Source organism: Diceros bicornis, chromosome 30 (assembly GCF_020826845.1).
Source record: "Diceros bicornis minor isolate mBicDic1 chromosome 30, mDicBic1.mat.cur, whole genome shotgun sequence".
Taxonomy (NCBI): domain Eukaryota; kingdom Metazoa; phylum Chordata; class Mammalia; order Perissodactyla; family Rhinocerotidae; genus Diceros; species Diceros bicornis.
The window spans coordinates 5651155-5669037 of record NC_080769.1 but is presented as its reverse complement, the minus strand read 5'-3'; the positions used below and the strand labels follow the sequence as shown (position 1 = coordinate 5669037).

The window sequence follows — 17883 nt, the reverse complement described above, 5'->3', positions numbered from 1 at the left end:
CAAAACTGAACCAAGAAGAAATAGAGAATCTGAATAGACCAATCACAAGTAAAGAGATTGAAATAATAATCAAAAACCTCCCAAAAAATAAAAGTCCAGGACCAGATAGCTTCTCTGGAGAATTTTACCAAACATTCAAAGGCGATTTAACACCCATCCTTCTCAAACTATTCCAAAAAATAGAAGAAGATAGAACACTTCCTAACTCATTCTATGAGGCCAACATCACCCTGAGACCAAAGCCAGACAAAGACAATAAAAAAAAGGAAATTACAGGGCAATATCACTGATGAACATAGATGCAAAAACACTCAACAAAATATTGGCAAACCGAATACAGCAATACATTAAAAAGGTCATACACCATGATCAAGTGGGATTTATACTAGGGACACAGGGATGGTTCAACATCTGCAAATCAATCAACGTGATACACCACATCAACAAAACGAGGAATAAAAACCACATGGTCATCTCAATAGATGCAGAGAAGACATTTGACAAGATCCAACATCCATTTATCATAAAAGCTCTCAACAAAATGGGTATAGAAGGAAAAGTCCTCAACATAATAAAGGCTATTTATGACAAACCCACAGCCAACGTCATACTCAATGGGAAAAGGCTGAAAGCCATTCCTCTCAGAACAGGAACAAGACAAGGCTGCCCACTCTTGCCACTCTTATTCAACATAGTACTGGAGGTTTTGGCCAGAGCAATTAGGCAAGAAAAAGGAATAAAAGGAACCAAATAGGCGACGAAGAAGTGAAACTCGCACTATTTGCAGACTACATGATTTTATATGTAGAAAACCCTAAAGAATCCATTGGAAAACTATTAGAAATAATCACCAACTGCAGCAACGTCACAGGGTGCAAAATCAACCTACAAAACTCAGTTGCATTTCTGTATGCTAATAACGAACTAACAGAGAGCCCACAATGATAATACCATTTACAATTGCATCAAAAAGAATAAAATATCTAGGAATAAATCTTACCAAGTGAAAGACGTATACAATGAAAATTACAAGACATTATTGAAAGAAATTGATAATGACATAAAGAAATGGAAAGATATCCCACGCACATGGATTGGGAGAATAAACATAGTTAAAATGTCTATATTACCTAAAGCAATCTACAGATTCAACACAATCCCAATCAGAATCCTAATGACATTCTTCATGGAAATAGAAAAAAGAATACTAAAATTCATATGGGGCAACAAAAGACCCCAAATAGCTAAAGCAATCCTCAGAAAAAAGAACAAAGCTGGAGGCATCACTATCCCTGACTTCAAAACAATACTACAAAGCAATAGTAATCAAAACAGCATGGTACTGGTACAAAAACAGACACACAGATCAATGGAACAGAATCGGAAGCCCAGAAATAAAACCACACATATACAGACAGCTAACTTTCAACATAGGAGCTAAGAACATACAATGGAGAAAGGAAAATCGCTTCAATAAATGGTGTTGGGAAAACTGGACAGTCGCATGCAAAAGAATGAAACTGGATCATCTGCTATCGCCATTCACAAAAATTAACTCAAAATGGATCAAAGACCTGAAGGTGAGACCCGAAGCTATAAAACTCATAGAAGAAAATATAGGCAATACACTATTTGGCATTGGTCATAAAGGAATCTTTTCGGATGCCATGCCTACTCAGACTAGGGAAACTAAAGAAAAAATAAGCAAGTGAGCCTTCATCAGATTAAAGAGCTTCTACAAGACAAACCAGGATCAAAATGAATAGACAACCCACCAGCTGGGAGAACACGTTTGCAAAACATATCTGACAAGGGGTTAATCTCCATAATTTATCAAGAACTCATACAACTGAACAACAAAACAACAAACAACCCAGTCAAAAAATGTGCAGAGGAAATGAACAGACTCTTCTCCAAAGAAGGTATACAGATGGCCAATAGGCATATGAAAAGATGTTCAACATTACTAATCATCAGGAAAATGCAAATCAAAACAACACTAAGATATCACCTCATGCCCGTTAGAATGGCTATAATCACCAAGACAAAAAACAACAAATGTTGGAGAGGATGTGGAGAAACAGGAACCCTCATACACAGCTGGTGGCAATGCCAACTAGTGCAGCATCTATTGAAAATGGTATGGGGATTCCTCAAAAAATTAAAAATAGGAAAACCATATGATCAAGCTATCCCACTACTGGGAATCTATCCAATGAACCTGAAATCAACAATCCAAAGAGGCTTATGCACCCTTATCTTCATTGCAGCATTATTCACTATAGCCAAGAAGTGGAAGCCACCCAGATGTCCCTCGACTGATGATTGGATCAAGAAAATGTGGTGTATATATATATATATACAATGGCATACTACTCAGCCATAAGAAAAGACAAAATCATCCCATTTGCAACAACATGGATGGACCTGGAGGGTATTATGTTAAGTGAAATAAGCCAGAAAGAGAAAGACAAACACCATATGATCTCACTAATATGGAAATATAAACCAACACATGGACAGAGAAAACTGTATTGTGGTTACCAGGGTGGGGGGTGGGCACAGAGGGTGAAGGGAGACATGTGTATGGTGATTGACAAACAAAAGGTACAACCAAAATTTCACAGTTATAAACTGTTAAGACATCAATTAAAAAAAAAAAGGAACAGTAAAAAATAATAATTTGGCACATATATACAATGGCATATTATTCAGCTTGAAAAAGAAATCAAATTCTGACATGTGCTACAACTTGAACTATACACTTACAAAATGCTGAAAATATAATTTTATGTTATGTGTATATTACTACAATTAGAAGTAAAATTTTTAAGGCAAGAGAGTGAAAATAAAACCTACAGAATGGAGGAAAACTTTGGAAACCATATACCTCATAAAGAAGTGGTATCAAAAATATCTAAAGACCTCTTAAAACTTAATTTTAAGAAGTCAAATAACTACTTATTTATTTATTTATTTATTTTTTGTGAGGAAGATCAGCCCTGAGCTAATATCCATGCTAATCCTCCTCTTTTTGCTGAGGAAGACTGGCCCTGAGCTAACATCTATTGCCAATCCTCCTCCTTCTTTTCCCCCAAAGCCCCAGTGGATAGTTGTATGTCATAGTTGCACATCCTTCTAGTTGCTGTATGTGGGACGCAGCCTCAGCATGGCTGGAGAAGCAGTGCGTTGGTGCACGCCTGGGATCCGAACCCGGGCCGCCAGTAGTGGAGCGCGTGCACTTAACCGCTAAGCCACCGGGCTGGCCCTCAAATAACTATTTAAACATGGCACAGCATCTGAATACAGTGTTTTCCAAAGAAGATATACACGTGGTCGAGAGCACATGAAAATATTCTGGACATCACTAGTCATCGAGGAAATGTAAATCAAAACCCCAGTGAGATACCACTTCTCAACCATTAGGATAGCTACAATCAAAAAGTGAGATCATGGGCCGGCCCAGTGGCTTAGCGGTTAAGTGTGCGCGCTCCGCTGCTGGCGGCCCGGGTTCGGATCCCAGGCGCGCACCGACGCACCGCTTCTCCGGCCATGCTGAGGCCGCGTCCCACATACATCAACTAGAAGGATGTGCAGCTATGACATACAACAATCTACTGGGGCTTTGGGGGGAAATATAAATAAAATCTTTAAAAAAAAAAAAAAGTGAGATTGTAAGTTTTGTTGAGGATATGTTTAGAAATTTGAAGTCTCATACATGGGTGGTATGAATATAAAATGGTGTAGTCATTGTGGAAAAAGCTCTGGGATTTCCTGAAATATACAACCTAAAATTATCACATGACCCATCATTTCCAATCCTAGGTAGCTACTTTCGTGTGTGTGTGTGTGTGTGCTGAGAACACTTAGTCCACTGACTTGGCAAATTCCGTGTATACAAATTATGTGTGTGTATCAAATCATCATGGTTTTATCTTTAAATATAGACAACTTTTTTCATCAGCTATACCTCAATAAAGCTGGGGACAGTGGAAGAGTTTCCAGGTGCATCCCACAATTACATGAGGATTTATTGTTTTGCTTCTAACAGTGAAAATAAGAATCGGTTGCCTTAGGGATATTATAGTGGTTAACATTTGACAGGTCTCTAGGGACACATGTGAAAACTGGTCTAAAATAAATAAACTTCCTTTGTAAAATGTACACCTGAGACTTTAATGAACCCACGTCACACCCTGTGGTTAGACTGTTACCGCACAAAGATGTGGTTCTCCCAAGTGATGCACGTAAAAAAGGCAATTATTACTGCAGCAGCCTTTGGGAAAAGAAAACTGCTTTATTGCTAAGTCAGTCTGAAAAGAGACAAGAGGCATATGCTGCCAGATCTGTCTCCCTGATTCAGGATTGGGGGCAAAATTTAAGAGGTTAACAAGAACAGGCTGCCATGTGGAAATGCTGCTGGGACAGGTTTGGATTGGAGGGGTTTAAGCATTTATGGTAAGTTTTTTTTTTTGAGGAAGATTCGCCCTGAGCTAACATCTGTTGCCAATCTTCCTCCTTTTTTCCTTTTTTCTCCCCAAAGCCCCAGTAGATAGTTGTATGTCATAGTTGTACATCCTTCTGGTTGCTCTATGTGGGATGCCACCTCAGCATGGCTTGATGAGTGGTGAGGTCCGTGCCCAGGATCCAAACCAGCAAACCTTGGGCTGCCAAAGTGGAGCATGTGAACTTAACCGCTGCACCACCACGCTGGCCCCTGTGGTAAGGTTTTAAACATAATATGATGAGGTTTTAAACATTTATGGTAAGGTATGGAAGGGGTTTTAACATCAGATCTTGCTGGATGAAGGTCTCTTCACTTCTGATGAGAGTCTGATTTTCAAATTATGGTCCTGTCTCCATCCTTTAGTTCCATGGGGAGGAGAACTGTTACTTCTGATGCCATTTAAGGTCAAGAATTCCTCTTCTGGGCCTGCCCCGTGGATTAGCAGTTAAGTGCGCACGCTCCGCTGCTGGCGGCCCGGGTTCACATCCCGGGCATGCACCAACACACTGCTTCCCCGGCCATGCTGAGGCCGCGTCCCACACACAGCAACTAGAAGGATGTGCAGCTATGACATACAACTATCTACTGGGGCTTTGGGGGCAATAAATAAATAAATAAAGAAAGAAACAGTTCCTCTTCTGCACATGCTGTGGCTACATGACTTTGCAAGTTTTCTGAAAACCAACTCGCAATCACTTTGTTGATAAGAGATTGGGTCATTTCAAACTGGTCCTAGTGGCCCATGGTTGTAAGACTGAAAACACTCCCTGTACCCAGGGTAGGGGTGTGGGATTCAAGCTTCCCACCAGAGCCAAGTGCTCTGGGATTCTTTATCTTAAGCACCAGATGAGTGGGGATGGGAAAGGGGTGGGAGGAGGGCTCATCACTAGCAAGATTCAAAGATTAAAATAGAGCCTGGCTCTTTATTAGAGATGGTGAGGTCACATTTAAGTGTCGCCGATCCTAAACAAGGGCGATAGTTCCATGATTGGCCTTGAAGCCTTACACCAAGCCCTTGACCCCTAAAGGATATAAGACTCTCTTGTTTCAGTGTGGCATGGCCTAGGCCACCCTTGGAAGCTCAAAACAGGAATTCTCTGTGCGTATACCTGTGCCCATGTGTTCATAAAGAGCTGGGTGAAGAGAGTAGAGGCAGCCTCAGGCCAGGAAAAAGTTCTGTTTAAATGCAAGTGTGCCAGGTGAGTCAGGTTTCAGCCCATCAGCCTAGGCATGTTCCTCGGAGCCATGCAGCCTCCTATCCACTGTCACTCATTATTTTTAATTAATTTTTGCTATCTAAAATTAATTTTAACTTTTCTACATAGGAAACCACTCCAAGATTTAATCCTTTCTAAGTAAAGGGTTTTGTAATTTTTTTATTGTTTAAGGTTTTATGTTCATTATTGTTTAAAGGATTAAATCTTGGCGTGGTTGCCTATGTAGAAAAGTTAAAATTAATTTTAAATAGGAAAAGTTAATTAAAAATAGTGATCAACAATAGGAAAACATGGAGTATAAAAATTTTTCTCCTTATTTTCAATAAATAATGAATGAGAAGGTTAAAAATTTCTTAAGAGAGGAAACTAAGTTAAGGAGATTCCCTGCCTGCATATCCTGCCCCACTTCTCTGCTCTGACTCCAGCCGCCCTCAAATGACCAGTTTTGATTACTCCTCAATTATCCTGTTAATTTTTTTTTCTTTTTTTTTTTTTTGTGAGGAGACCAGCCCTGTGCTAACATCTGGCAATCATCCTCTTTTTTTTTGCCAAGGAAGACTGGCCCTTGGCTAACATCTGTGCCCATCTTCCTCCACTTTATATGGGACGCCGCCACAGCATGGCTTGCCAAGCAGTGCGTCGGTGCACGCCCGGGATCTGAACCGGCGAACCCCGGGCCGCCACAGCGGAGTGTGCGCACTTAACCGCTTGCGCCACCGGACCGGCCCCCTGTTAATATTTTTTACATAAAAGCAAGCCAGTGCAAATACCTGTTTTTCTTACCCCTCTTTGTTCTTGTAATGAATGGCCAGGGTCCGTATATTTGATGTTTGACTTCTTAAAACTTAAGCCTCACCCCTCCCTTTCCCCTAGGCCTTCTTGTCTGGACAGACTGATGAGAAAGCCTGGAGGCTCCTGCACTGAGAGCTGCTGCTTGCTGGGCAGCTCCTCCTGTGAGCTGTGCTGCCCTGTGTGCGTTGTTGACCCACCACGCCTGCGTGCAGTCTACATAGGACTCTGAGTTGGCAGCTTCAGTTCCTTTGGGAGTAGGAGTCTGGGAATGAGGCCCTCCTTAATGTGGTTCTGGGTTATGTCTTGGGTAGAAAATATCTGTGTATTTAGAATGAAGGTCTGACTGAGGCTGGAGTCACCTTGACATTAGGGGAGGTCTGGGATTATAAGGATGATCATACCCTGTGAATAAGGTGAAACCATCAGATTTTCACTCCTTAAAGAGGAATTATTTCAGAGAGACAGGGAAGAGTCAGGAAAATGCAGCCAGTAGGTGGCAAGAATACAGAGGGCTCACCAGGACCCCTAAGTAACTCTGCTGCTGCTGCCACCCTAGTGTCTTGCAACAAAGATCCTGACACTTTGGGTTATAGTGGGCAACATCCATAGTATGAGTTTGGCACGGCAAAGTGATTAATTCAAGCCTGATTTAAGCCATGACCAGTTGCCATGGAGGAGGCCTCTAACCCTGATGACAGTGATTTGAGGCTCTCTGGTTGAGGGCCTTAAGTTGTCTGTAGGCTTCCGACACGAGAAACTGCCCTAGGCCCCACACTGTATGTCATTAAAGCTGCTATTACAACCTTGTACTGAGATGTCTTGAAAATGGAGGCTCTCTATTTCAACTGAGAGGGACGCACTGAGCATGTGTCCCTCTACCAAGGCACCCTGCCAGCTCAGCCCTGCTACTGACACCTACTTGTGATATGATGGAGCCTGACCTTGGCCCTGCAGATTATGGCACCTGCAGGAGGGACATGGCCTTTCTTCAGTTCATTGAAAGATGCTAGGGTGATGGAGGAGGTCACCCCTCTTCCAGAGTCCTTGGTTCTCTGGGTAGTTCCTTGGGATTAACTGAATGCACAGCACTGGGGAGTGCATAGACTTTAAGAACAACACACGTTTGTCCATGATGGAGCTCAGTGAAGAGTTGCCGCTCTTCATCCCTTAATTGTGACATTGTTGGTGAAGAATTAAACCCAAGGATCACTGAAGCTAACCAAATACCAGGCAGTCATCTTACTACTAGTGCAAAATTGGCCTCATATTCATATGTTCCCAAACTCTTGGGCGATTGTCCATGAGATGCCCCTTTGTGGTGAAAGAACTCTGGGCATGTCTTAAATCAGAGATACCCAAAATAGAAATCAAGGTAATCCTTGTCTGTACATTACTAAGTCCACAATACAAGGACTCACCAGGACACTCATTATCCACCTCGGAGTTCAGACACTACTGATAGTAACCATGGCACCTCTCAGAGTATACAGTGCCCTGCTCTCCAACAAGGCATTTGATGGAAGTTTCACCTCCCTTGTGGGTCTCAGGCTCATAGAGCACCATACTGGCTTATTGAAATCAGTTGAAATTAGTTGAGTGAAAGATGTCTTGTTTCAGTCATCAGAGGTGAATTGTAATGATTTTGTCATCTTTTTTTTTTGAAAGACCAGGATTTTTTAGAGCAGTTTTAGGTTTATAGAAAAATTCATCAGAATTTATAAATTTTCCACATCACCGTTCTTTCTGTATCCAGCTTGTACTATTTTTCATGTTTTGTATTACTGTGGTACATTTGTCACAATTTCCAACTGATATTGATGCATCACAGTGTACAGTGTACATTAGTATTGAGTCTTTGTGTTATAGAATGTATGGGTTTTTGCAAATGTATTATAACGTGTCTGTCATTTGTGTATCATAGAGTGTGGTTTCACTTCCCTCAACATCCTCTGTGCTCTACATATTGATTCATCCCTCCTTCTAACCCCCAAATTCTTCACAACCAAAGATCTTTCTAGTGGCTCATGCTTTTTGTTTTTTTCAGAATGTCATATTTTGAATCATACACTACATAGCCTTGTCACATTGGCTTCTTTACTTTAGTAATATACTTTTAAAGTTCCTCTGTGTCTTTTCACATTTGATACCTCATTTCTTTTTATCACTAAACCGTATTTCATTGTATGGATACACGTCTGGTTGTTTTGTCTATTTGGCTCTTGAAGGATATCTTAAACTCTAAGTCTTACCAATTAAGAATAAATTTCCTGGAAACATTGGTGTGTAGGTTTTGTGTGAACATAAGGCTTCAACTCATTAGGAAAAATACCAAAGAGTGTGATTGCTGGATCCTACTCTATGTAGCAAGAGTGTATTTTATTTTCAAAGAAAGTTTCTGTCTTCCATGTAGGCATACCAAATTCCATTTCCACCAGCAATGAGTGACAATTACCTATAGTTTTGCATTTTCACCAATATTTCATGTTTGGAGTGTTTTGAGCTTTACCCATTTAATAAGTGTTTAATAAAACCTCATTGTTTAATTTATTATATTCCTAATGACATTTGATGTGGAGCATGTTTTCATATTGCTTATTTCCCATGTATATATCTTCTGTGAACTGTCTGTTCATGTCTATTGCCCATTTTCTAATTGGGTTGTTTGTCTTCTGACTTGAGTTTTAAGAGTTCTTTGGATACTTCAGATGCCACTCATTTATCCAATATGTGCTTTAAAAAGATTTTCTCTTATTTCATTAATTCTGTTTTTATTCTCTTAACTTTGTCTTTATCAGAGCAGGAGTTTTCCATTTTTATAAAGTAAAAAAATTTTTTTTTATTTGTGGACCTTGCTTTTTGGTTTTTTATCTAAAAATTCATCTCCAGGGCCGGTCCTGTGGCTTGGTGGTTAAGTGCGTGCGCTGCGATGCTGGTGGCCCAGGTTCTGATCCCGGGTGCGCATCGAGGCACCATTTCTCCGTCCATCCTGAGGCCGAGTCCCACATACAGCAACTAGAAGGATGTGCAGCTATGACACACAACTATCTACTGGGGCTTTGGGGGGAAAAAATAAAATAAATAAAATCTTAAAAAAAAAAAAAATTCATCTCCAAACCCAAGGTCATCTAGATTTCCTCCTATGTTATCTTCTAGGAGTTTATTCCTTTGGCATTTTACATGTAGATGTTTGATTTGTTTTGACAATTTTTGTGAAAAGTGTAAGACCCATGTCTACATTTTGGTGAGAGTGTGCATGTGTGTCTGTATTTGGATATCCATTATGCCCACCAATGTTTGTTTAAAAGACTTTATTTTTCATTTGAATTGCCTTTCCTTTTTTAAAGATCACTTGACTATATTTCTCTGGGTCCATATGGAAAGCCATTGACATGTATTCTTCAACCTTGCTATACTCTTTTATTAATTCTAGGAGTCATTTCTGTTGTTCTGAATTCTTGCAGACATTTCACAGAGACAATCATGCCATATGGAACAAATGTTATAAATTTAGCTCCAGGATTCATAAAGATATTCTTTCTTAAGAAGTGGAAGTTCCTTTCTATTACTAGTTTGTTATCATAAATGGATTTTGGATTTTATCAAATCCTTTTTTATTTTCATTTCCCCATCATTTCCTTTCTCTGATATTAGTGATTTCTGACTTCCTTTTTTTTTTTTATAATTTATTTATTTATTTATTTTTTCTCCCCAAAGCCCCAGTAGATAGTTGTATGTCGTAGCTGCACATCCTTCTAGTTGCTGTATGTGGGACGTGGCCTCAGCATGGCCAGAGAAGTGGTGCATCGGTGTGCGCCCGGGATCCGAACCCGGGCTGCCAGCAGCGGAGCGTGCACACTTAACCGCTAAGCCACAGGGCCGGCCCATGACTTGCGTTTTTTATCTTGACTAGATTTATCAACTTTCTTATTCTTGTCAAAGAACCAGCTGTTTTTGTTTTAATTTTCTCCATTGATTTCCACAATGATATTGATTTCTTTCATAATTTTTAGTATTGCTTTTATTCTGCTTACTTTGGGTTTAATTTGCTCTTAACTTTATTGCTTCCTAAAGTAGACGGTTACATTATTCATTATAGATCTTTGGTTTTTCCATTGTATTTGTTCAGTGGCATAAATTTTCTTCTAGGCACTGCTTTTGCTGCTTCCAAGAACCTTTCATATGCTGTGTTTTTACTTTATTTTGTTCAAAGTAATTTTTTATTTCTTTTGAGGCTTCTTTGATCCTATGTATTACTTAGATGTGTGTTGTTGAATCTCCACATATTTGGGGGTTTTCCAACTACTTTTCTCTTATTGACTTCTAGATAAATGACTCTGTGGTGTGAGAGCATATTTTGTATGAGTTCTGTTCTTTCAAATTTGTTGAGGTGTGCTTTATATCCTAGAACATGGTTTGTCTTGATGAATGCTCCATGTGAACTTGAGAAGAATGTATATTCTGCTGTTGTTGTATGAAGTATTATGTAGGCTACAATGAAATTCATTTGTTTCACAGTGCTGTTTAGTTCACCTCTGTTCTTCCTCATCTCCTGCCTACTGGAATTTATAATTTGTGATAAGGGGGTGTTGAATTCTACAGCTATAATTATGGATTCATCTGTTTCTCCTTGCATTCTCTCAGTTCTCACCTCATGTATTTTTCACCTCTGTTATGCAGATACACATGAAGGATTGCTGTGCCTCCTTGGAGAATAGACACCTTTTTCAGTATCTGATGCCCCTCTCTATCCCTGAATTTTCCTTGGTTTGAAATCTGCATTGTCTGTAATTCATATACCTATGGCATATTTCTTTGGATTAGTGTTGACATGGTGTATTTTTGCCATCCCTTTACCCTTCATCTATCTGTGTATTAACACTTAAAGTGGGTTTCTTGTAGACAACATGTAATTGTGTTTTTTGAAATCTGATGTTACTGTGTCTTTCAGTTGTATTGAGACTATTGATGATTAATGTGTTTATTGGTACTGTTGGATTAATATTTTCCAAACCTTTTACTTTTTTTATGTGTTGTTTTTTTTTCTTTGTCTTCTGCCTTTTTTTCTGCCTTCTCTGGCTGATACTGAGCATTTGCTGATTCTTTTTTCTCCTCTCTTAGCATATCAGTTACACATTTCTTAAAAAATCTTTTTTAGTGGTTGGCATTGAGGTTTCAGCATCTATTTACAAATAACGAACCTCCTCTGACAAACAACACTATAGCACTTCCTGTTGTGCAAGTAGCTCTTCACACACTATTCCTAATTTCCTGCTTCCTGCTTCTTGTCACACACTTGTCATTTTTTTCACTTGTCCATAAGCTTCTCATTACCAAATACATTGTTGTTAGTATCATTTTAAACGAAGTGTCATCTGTTATATTAATTATAAGAAATACAAAGTATATTTTACCTTCATTTTTCTAATTCTATACCTTTATCATTTACATTCTTTCTGATAAATTTTTGAATATTTTATTCACAGTAGTTTTACTCATGACAAATTTCCTCAATTTTTTCTAAGAAAGTCCTTACATCTCCTTTATTTTGAAGAATAATTTTGCTTGACAAAGAATTCTAGGAGAGTGTTTTTCTTTATTTTCAAAACTTTAAATATTTCACTCTACTCTGTTGTTGCTTGCATGGTTTTTGAAATAAAGTCCAATTTAATTCAATTCTTTGTTTCTTTATACATGAGGTGTGTTTCTTCTCTTGCATTTCTCAATATATTCTCTGTCTTTGATTTTTCTCTAATTTCAATGTGATATCTTTCAGTGTGCACTTTTGTAGTTATCATGTTTAGTGTTTTCTGAGCTTCCTGGATGTACAGTTTGCTGGCTATAATTAACTTTAGGATATTTTATTGATTATTACCTCATTTGTTTCTTCTGTTTCTTTCTGTCTTTCTTTCCCTTCACGTATTCCCATTATGTGTATATTTGACCTTCTGTTAAAGAGGGATGTCCTAGGCTTCATGGATAGTGTGTTCTGTCTTTTTTGTTCATTTGTCTTTGCATTAGACTCTGGTGAAATAGATTTTTTGTTTAGTAGAGGCCTTGTTAAGAATAGAATATCTGGGCCGGCCCTGTGGCTTAGTGGTTAAAGTGCGCGCCCTCCGCTGCTGGCGGCCCGGGTTCGGATCCCGGACGCGCACCAATGCACCGCTTCTCCGGCCATGCTGAGGCTGCGTCCCACATACAGCAACTAGAAGGATGTGCAACTACGACATACAACTATCTACTGGGGCTTTGGGGGAAAAATAAATAAATAAAATCTTTAAAAAAAAAAATAGAATATCTGGGGCATATTTCAAAATTATGTGTCACCAGGCTGTGGCAGCCCTACCCATGAGAATGCTGTAGCTCAGCCCCCACAAAATTGCCCACCCACCAAGCACAGCACAGGTGAGAAGGTGCCCCACCTACTTCAAAGTTGCCCTGCCCATGGAGCACAGCAACCCAAAGGACCCACTAAGCAGTGGCTCAGATGCTTTGTAGGGGCCCCAACCTCCTAGTGCAGCAGCTCAGCCAGTCCCTTGCCTAGTACATTGGCCCCGCCAGTGTGAGAGGAACCCACCCACTGAGCAAAGACACCCAGCCTATGGTGTGTGACCCTCCCACCCAGTGCAGAGGCACTGCCCATGTGACCACTACCTGCAGAGCAACCGTGACCAGCCCCTGAAAATGCAGAGCAGCCCTACCTGCACAACTTCCAGCATACCGGGTGGGATCAGAAAACAGCTCCTGCTCTGCCCCCAGTGGTAGCAGGTTGAATCTGTGACCAGATACTACCACAAATGCACCAGCAAAGGATCAATTTTTCAAACACTATGAAGAACTACAGTAACACTTAAGAGCAGAAGAAAAATGACAAGTCTCCAGAAACCAATCCTGAAGTCACAGAAGTTTACAGTGTAAATGACAGAGAATTCAAACTAGTTGTCATAAAGAAACTCAATGAATTATAAGAATTCTCAAAAAGAGAGTTCAGTGAGCTCAAGAATAAAATTAATAAGCAGAAAGAATACTTAACCAAAGAGATTGAAGCTTTAAAAAGCATCCAAACAGATATTCTGGATATGAAGAACATATGAGATAAAAATTAACCTAGAAACCATAAAAAATAGAGCTGATATTATGGAGAACAGAATTAGTGAATTAGAGGACAGAAATATAGAAATGCTTCAGGTAGAGGAGGAGAGACAATTAAAATTTTTAAAAAATGAAGAAATTCTTTGAGAAATATATGACTCAATTGGCAAAAGCAATGTAAGGATTATAGGTATTCCAGAGGGAGAGGAGAGGGAGAAAGGAGCAGAGAGCTTCTTCAAAGAAATAATACCTGAGAACTTCCCAAAACTTGGAATGGAACTGGACTTACAAGTGCACAAAGGTAATAGAACTCCTAATTATATCAATGCCAAAAGACCTTCTCCAAGGCATATAATATTAAAACTGGCAAAAGTCAATGACAAAGAAAAAATATTAATGGCAGCAAGGCAGAAGAAAATAACCTACAGAGGAACCCGTATCAGGCTGTCACTGGAGTTCTCAGCAGAAATCATCCTTACAGGCTAGGAGAGAATGGAATAATATGTTCTAAATCCTGAAAGGCAAACTTTCAGCCAAGAATATTCTCTCCACTGAAAATATCCTGCAGATATGAGGGGGAAATAAAAGCTTTCTGAGTTAAACAAAAGCTGAGGGAGTTTATCACCACTAGAGCTCCTTTACAGGAAATGATGAAGGAAGCCCTCCTATCTGTAACAAAAAGAAAAAGGTTTACAAAGCTTTGAGCAAGGAGATAAATAGACAAAGTTAGAAAATTGCAGCTATCCGAACAGGTTAGCAAAAACTTAATTACAACATAAAAGATGAAGGGAAGTAAAGCATCAAAAGTAACTATAAACACTTCAATTTTGTTGCAAACTCACAACACAAGAAAGAATTTGTATCAGTGATGACTCACATGGGGAAGAGAAAAGGGATGGCATCTTCTTAGGCTAATGGAAATAAGGGGCTATGAAAAAATGGAGTATGTCATCTATGAGATCATACAAACCTCATGGTAACCACTAAACAAGAAGTCAGCACAGCTACAAGTCATAAATAAAGGGAAAATTGAGAAAACCATCACAGAAAACCACCAAACTGCAGTAGCAGTCAGAAATACAAGTGAAAAGAAACATTGGAAATGTAGGAGAAATGGAAAACAAGAGATAAAATGGCAGTATTAAGCCCTCATATATCAATAATCACTTTAAATGTCTATAGATTGAATTCCCCAATCAAAAGACACAGAATGGCTGGATGGATTAAAAAACAAGACCTAACAATATGCTGCCTCCAAGAAACATATCTCAGCTCTAAAGACAAACATAGGCTCAGACAGAAAGGAGGAAACATGATACTCCAAGCAAATGAAAGCAGGTGTTGCCATATTTACATCAGACAAAACAGACTTCAAGATACAAAAGACAATGAGAGGCAAAAAGGGGTAGTATATATTGATAAAAGGGATATTCCACCAAGAGAACATAGCACTTAGGAATATATATGCACCTAACACAGGAGCACCAATGTATTTAAAGGAACTATTAACAGACCTAAAGGGAGAAAGTGACAGCAACACAATAACACTAGGGCACCTCAACACCCCACTTACATCAATGGATAGATCATCAGACAAAAAGTCAACAAGGAAACAGTGGCCTTAAATAAAACACTAGACTGGATGGACTTAATAGAAATCTCAGAAATAAAACCACACATCTGTTGACATCCCCAATCTTCAACAAAGGAGCCAAGAACATACAAGGGAGAAAGGAAAGTCTCTTCAATAAATGCTGTTGGGAAAACTGGACAGCCACATGGAAAAGAATGATACTAGACCATTATCTTACACCATACAAAAAAATTAAATGAATTAAAGACTTGAAGGTAAGACCTGAAACCATAAAACTCCTGGAAGAAAATATAGGCTTTACTCTGACCTTGGTCTTAGCAGCATCTTTTTGAATATCATGTCTACTCAGGCAAGGGAAACAAAAGAAAAAAATAAATAGGACTACATTAGACCAAAAAGTTTCTTCATGTCAAGGGAATCCATGAACAAAACAAAAAGACAACCCACCAACTGGGAGAAAATATTTGCAAATCACCCATTTCGCAAGGGATTCTTTTTTTTTTTTTTTTGTGAGGAAGAACAGCCCTGAGCTAACATCCATGCTAATCCTCCTCTTTTTGCTGAGGAAGACCGCCTCTGAGCTAACATCTATTGCCAATCCTCCTTTTTTTTCCCCCCAAAACCCCAGTAGATAGTTGTATGTCATAGCTGCACATCCTTCCAGCTGCTGTATGTGGGACACGGCCTCAGCATGGCTGGAGAAGTGGTGCGTTGGTGTGCACCCGGGATCCAAACCCGGGCCGCCAGCAGCAGAGCACACGCACTCAACAGCCAAGCCACAGGGCCGGCCCTCACAAGGGATTAATTTCCAAAATATATAAAGAATGCATAGAACTCAACAACAAAAAACAAACAACCTGATCAAAAAATGGGCAGAGGATCTGAACAGACATTTTTCCAAAGAAGATATACAGATGGCCAACAGTCACATGAAAAGATGTTGAACATCACTGATGATTAGGGAAATGCAAATCAAAACTACAATGAGATACCATGTTACACCTGTTAGAATGGCTATAATTAACAAGACAGAAAATAACAAATGTTGGATAGGACGGGGAGAAAAGGGAACCCTCATTCACTGCTGGAGGAATGCAAACTGGTGCAGCTACTATGGAAAACAGTACGGAGATTTCTCAAAAAATGAAAATAGAAATACCATATGATCTGGCTATCCCACTACTGGTATTTATCCAAAAACATGACATCAACATTAAAAAGAGATTTATGAACCATTTTGTTCATTGCAGCATTATTGTCAATAGCCAAGTTGTGGAAGCAACCCAAGTGCCCATCAACTGGTCAATGGATAAATAGATGTGGTATGTATATACAATGGAACACTACTCAGCCATAAAAAAAGACGAAATTGTCCCATTTGCAACAACATGGATGGACGTTGAGGGTATTATGTTAAGCAAAATAAGGCAGACAGAGAAAGACAATTATCATATGATTTCACTCATATGTGGAAGATAAACACATGAATAAAGAGAACAGATTAGTGGTTATCAGAGGGGAAAAGGGGTTAAGGGGCACATATGTATGCTGGTGAATAAAAACTAGTCTATTGGTGGTGAGCATGATGTAGTCTATACAGAAATTGGTATGTAATAATGCACACCTGAAATTACACAATGGTATACACCAATATGATCTGAATAAAATAATTTAAAAGTAAGAGAAAAAATACTGTGTTTTCTCTTTCTCATTTTTGGAGATAGTCATTCACCCTGTGACCTCCTGGCTCTCATGGATCTGAGAAGAGTTGTTCAAGTTTGTTCATTTTCTTCCTGTGAGAGCAAAGATGACAGCTTCTAAGCTCTGTAAGTGTCAGGTTAGAAGTTGGCAGGGCATCATCTAGAGTGACTGGTGAGGAAACACTTCCTCTTGAAATTGGAGCATGGAGATTTTATGTTCTTTTTGGGAGGAAACCTCTATTGAATCCTTTACAGTTTCTATAATCATGGCCAAATTGACTATCAAACCTTTGTGGACTTCAGTGAACTCCTTTGCTATCTGCAGCTCTTAACCTGTCCCCAAGGGCAGCAAGGCCCTAGGTACACTGTGTTAGGAGTTGACTGGAAAGAGCTCTTATGGTATATTTTTGTCTTACCTGAAATTGGTTGTAAATAACTTTAAGCACATGAGTATAGGGATTTTACAGCCTAAGTTGTTATGTCTTCCTCCTTTTGTCTGAACTCTAAGTTCCAAATAACTTTCTAACCTCATCTAATCATACAGGGATAGAAAGGAAGAACTGAGTTTTTGATAAATATTGTACAAGTTAAAAGCAATGCTTCCCCACAAGAATATTTACACTCAGCCAGCTGCATCTGATACCTTGTAATGGCCAGGAATACTTTAGGACAATATGGCTAGCTGGGCTTTGTTCAAAATTTGATTTTTAGAGACCTCTTGGATTCTCTGTTTGTTGATGGGACTAGACAAAAAAAGCTTCCTGTTCTTCACTATGTTTTATTTATTTATTTTTTGTGTGAGGAAGATCAGCCCTGAGCTAACATCCGATGCCAATCCTCCTCTTTGTTGCTGAGGAAGATTGGCCTGGTCTAACATCCATGCCCATCTTCCTCTACTTTATGTGGGATGCCGCCACAGCATGGCTTGACTGGGGTGCATCAGTGCGTGCCTGGGATTCGAACCTGCGAACTCCGGGCTGCCGC

General features: G+C 39.4%; 2 protein-coding genes across 4 annotated transcripts in view; both read left to right on the top strand.

The window, feature by feature from the left end:
- Positions 1-17883, top strand: part of LOC131394552 (zinc finger protein 709-like) — a 442972-nt gene that overhangs the window by 149926 nt on the left and 275163 nt on the right. The gene's annotated exons all lie outside the window — the stretch shown is intronic.
- The window catches only part of LOC131394523 (zinc finger protein 709-like), a 226232-nt gene that overhangs the window by 203281 nt on the left and 5068 nt on the right, over positions 1-17883 (top strand). The window contains exon 1 of one of the 3 annotated variants that reach the window (XM_058525885.1): positions 16861-17025. The exons of the other annotated variants lie outside the window; for them this stretch is intronic. The gene's annotated coding sequence lies outside the window, so the exon portion shown is untranslated. Of the gene's footprint in view, positions 1-16860; positions 17026-17883 lie in introns of those variants that run through there. 3 annotated transcript variants of the gene reach the window in all.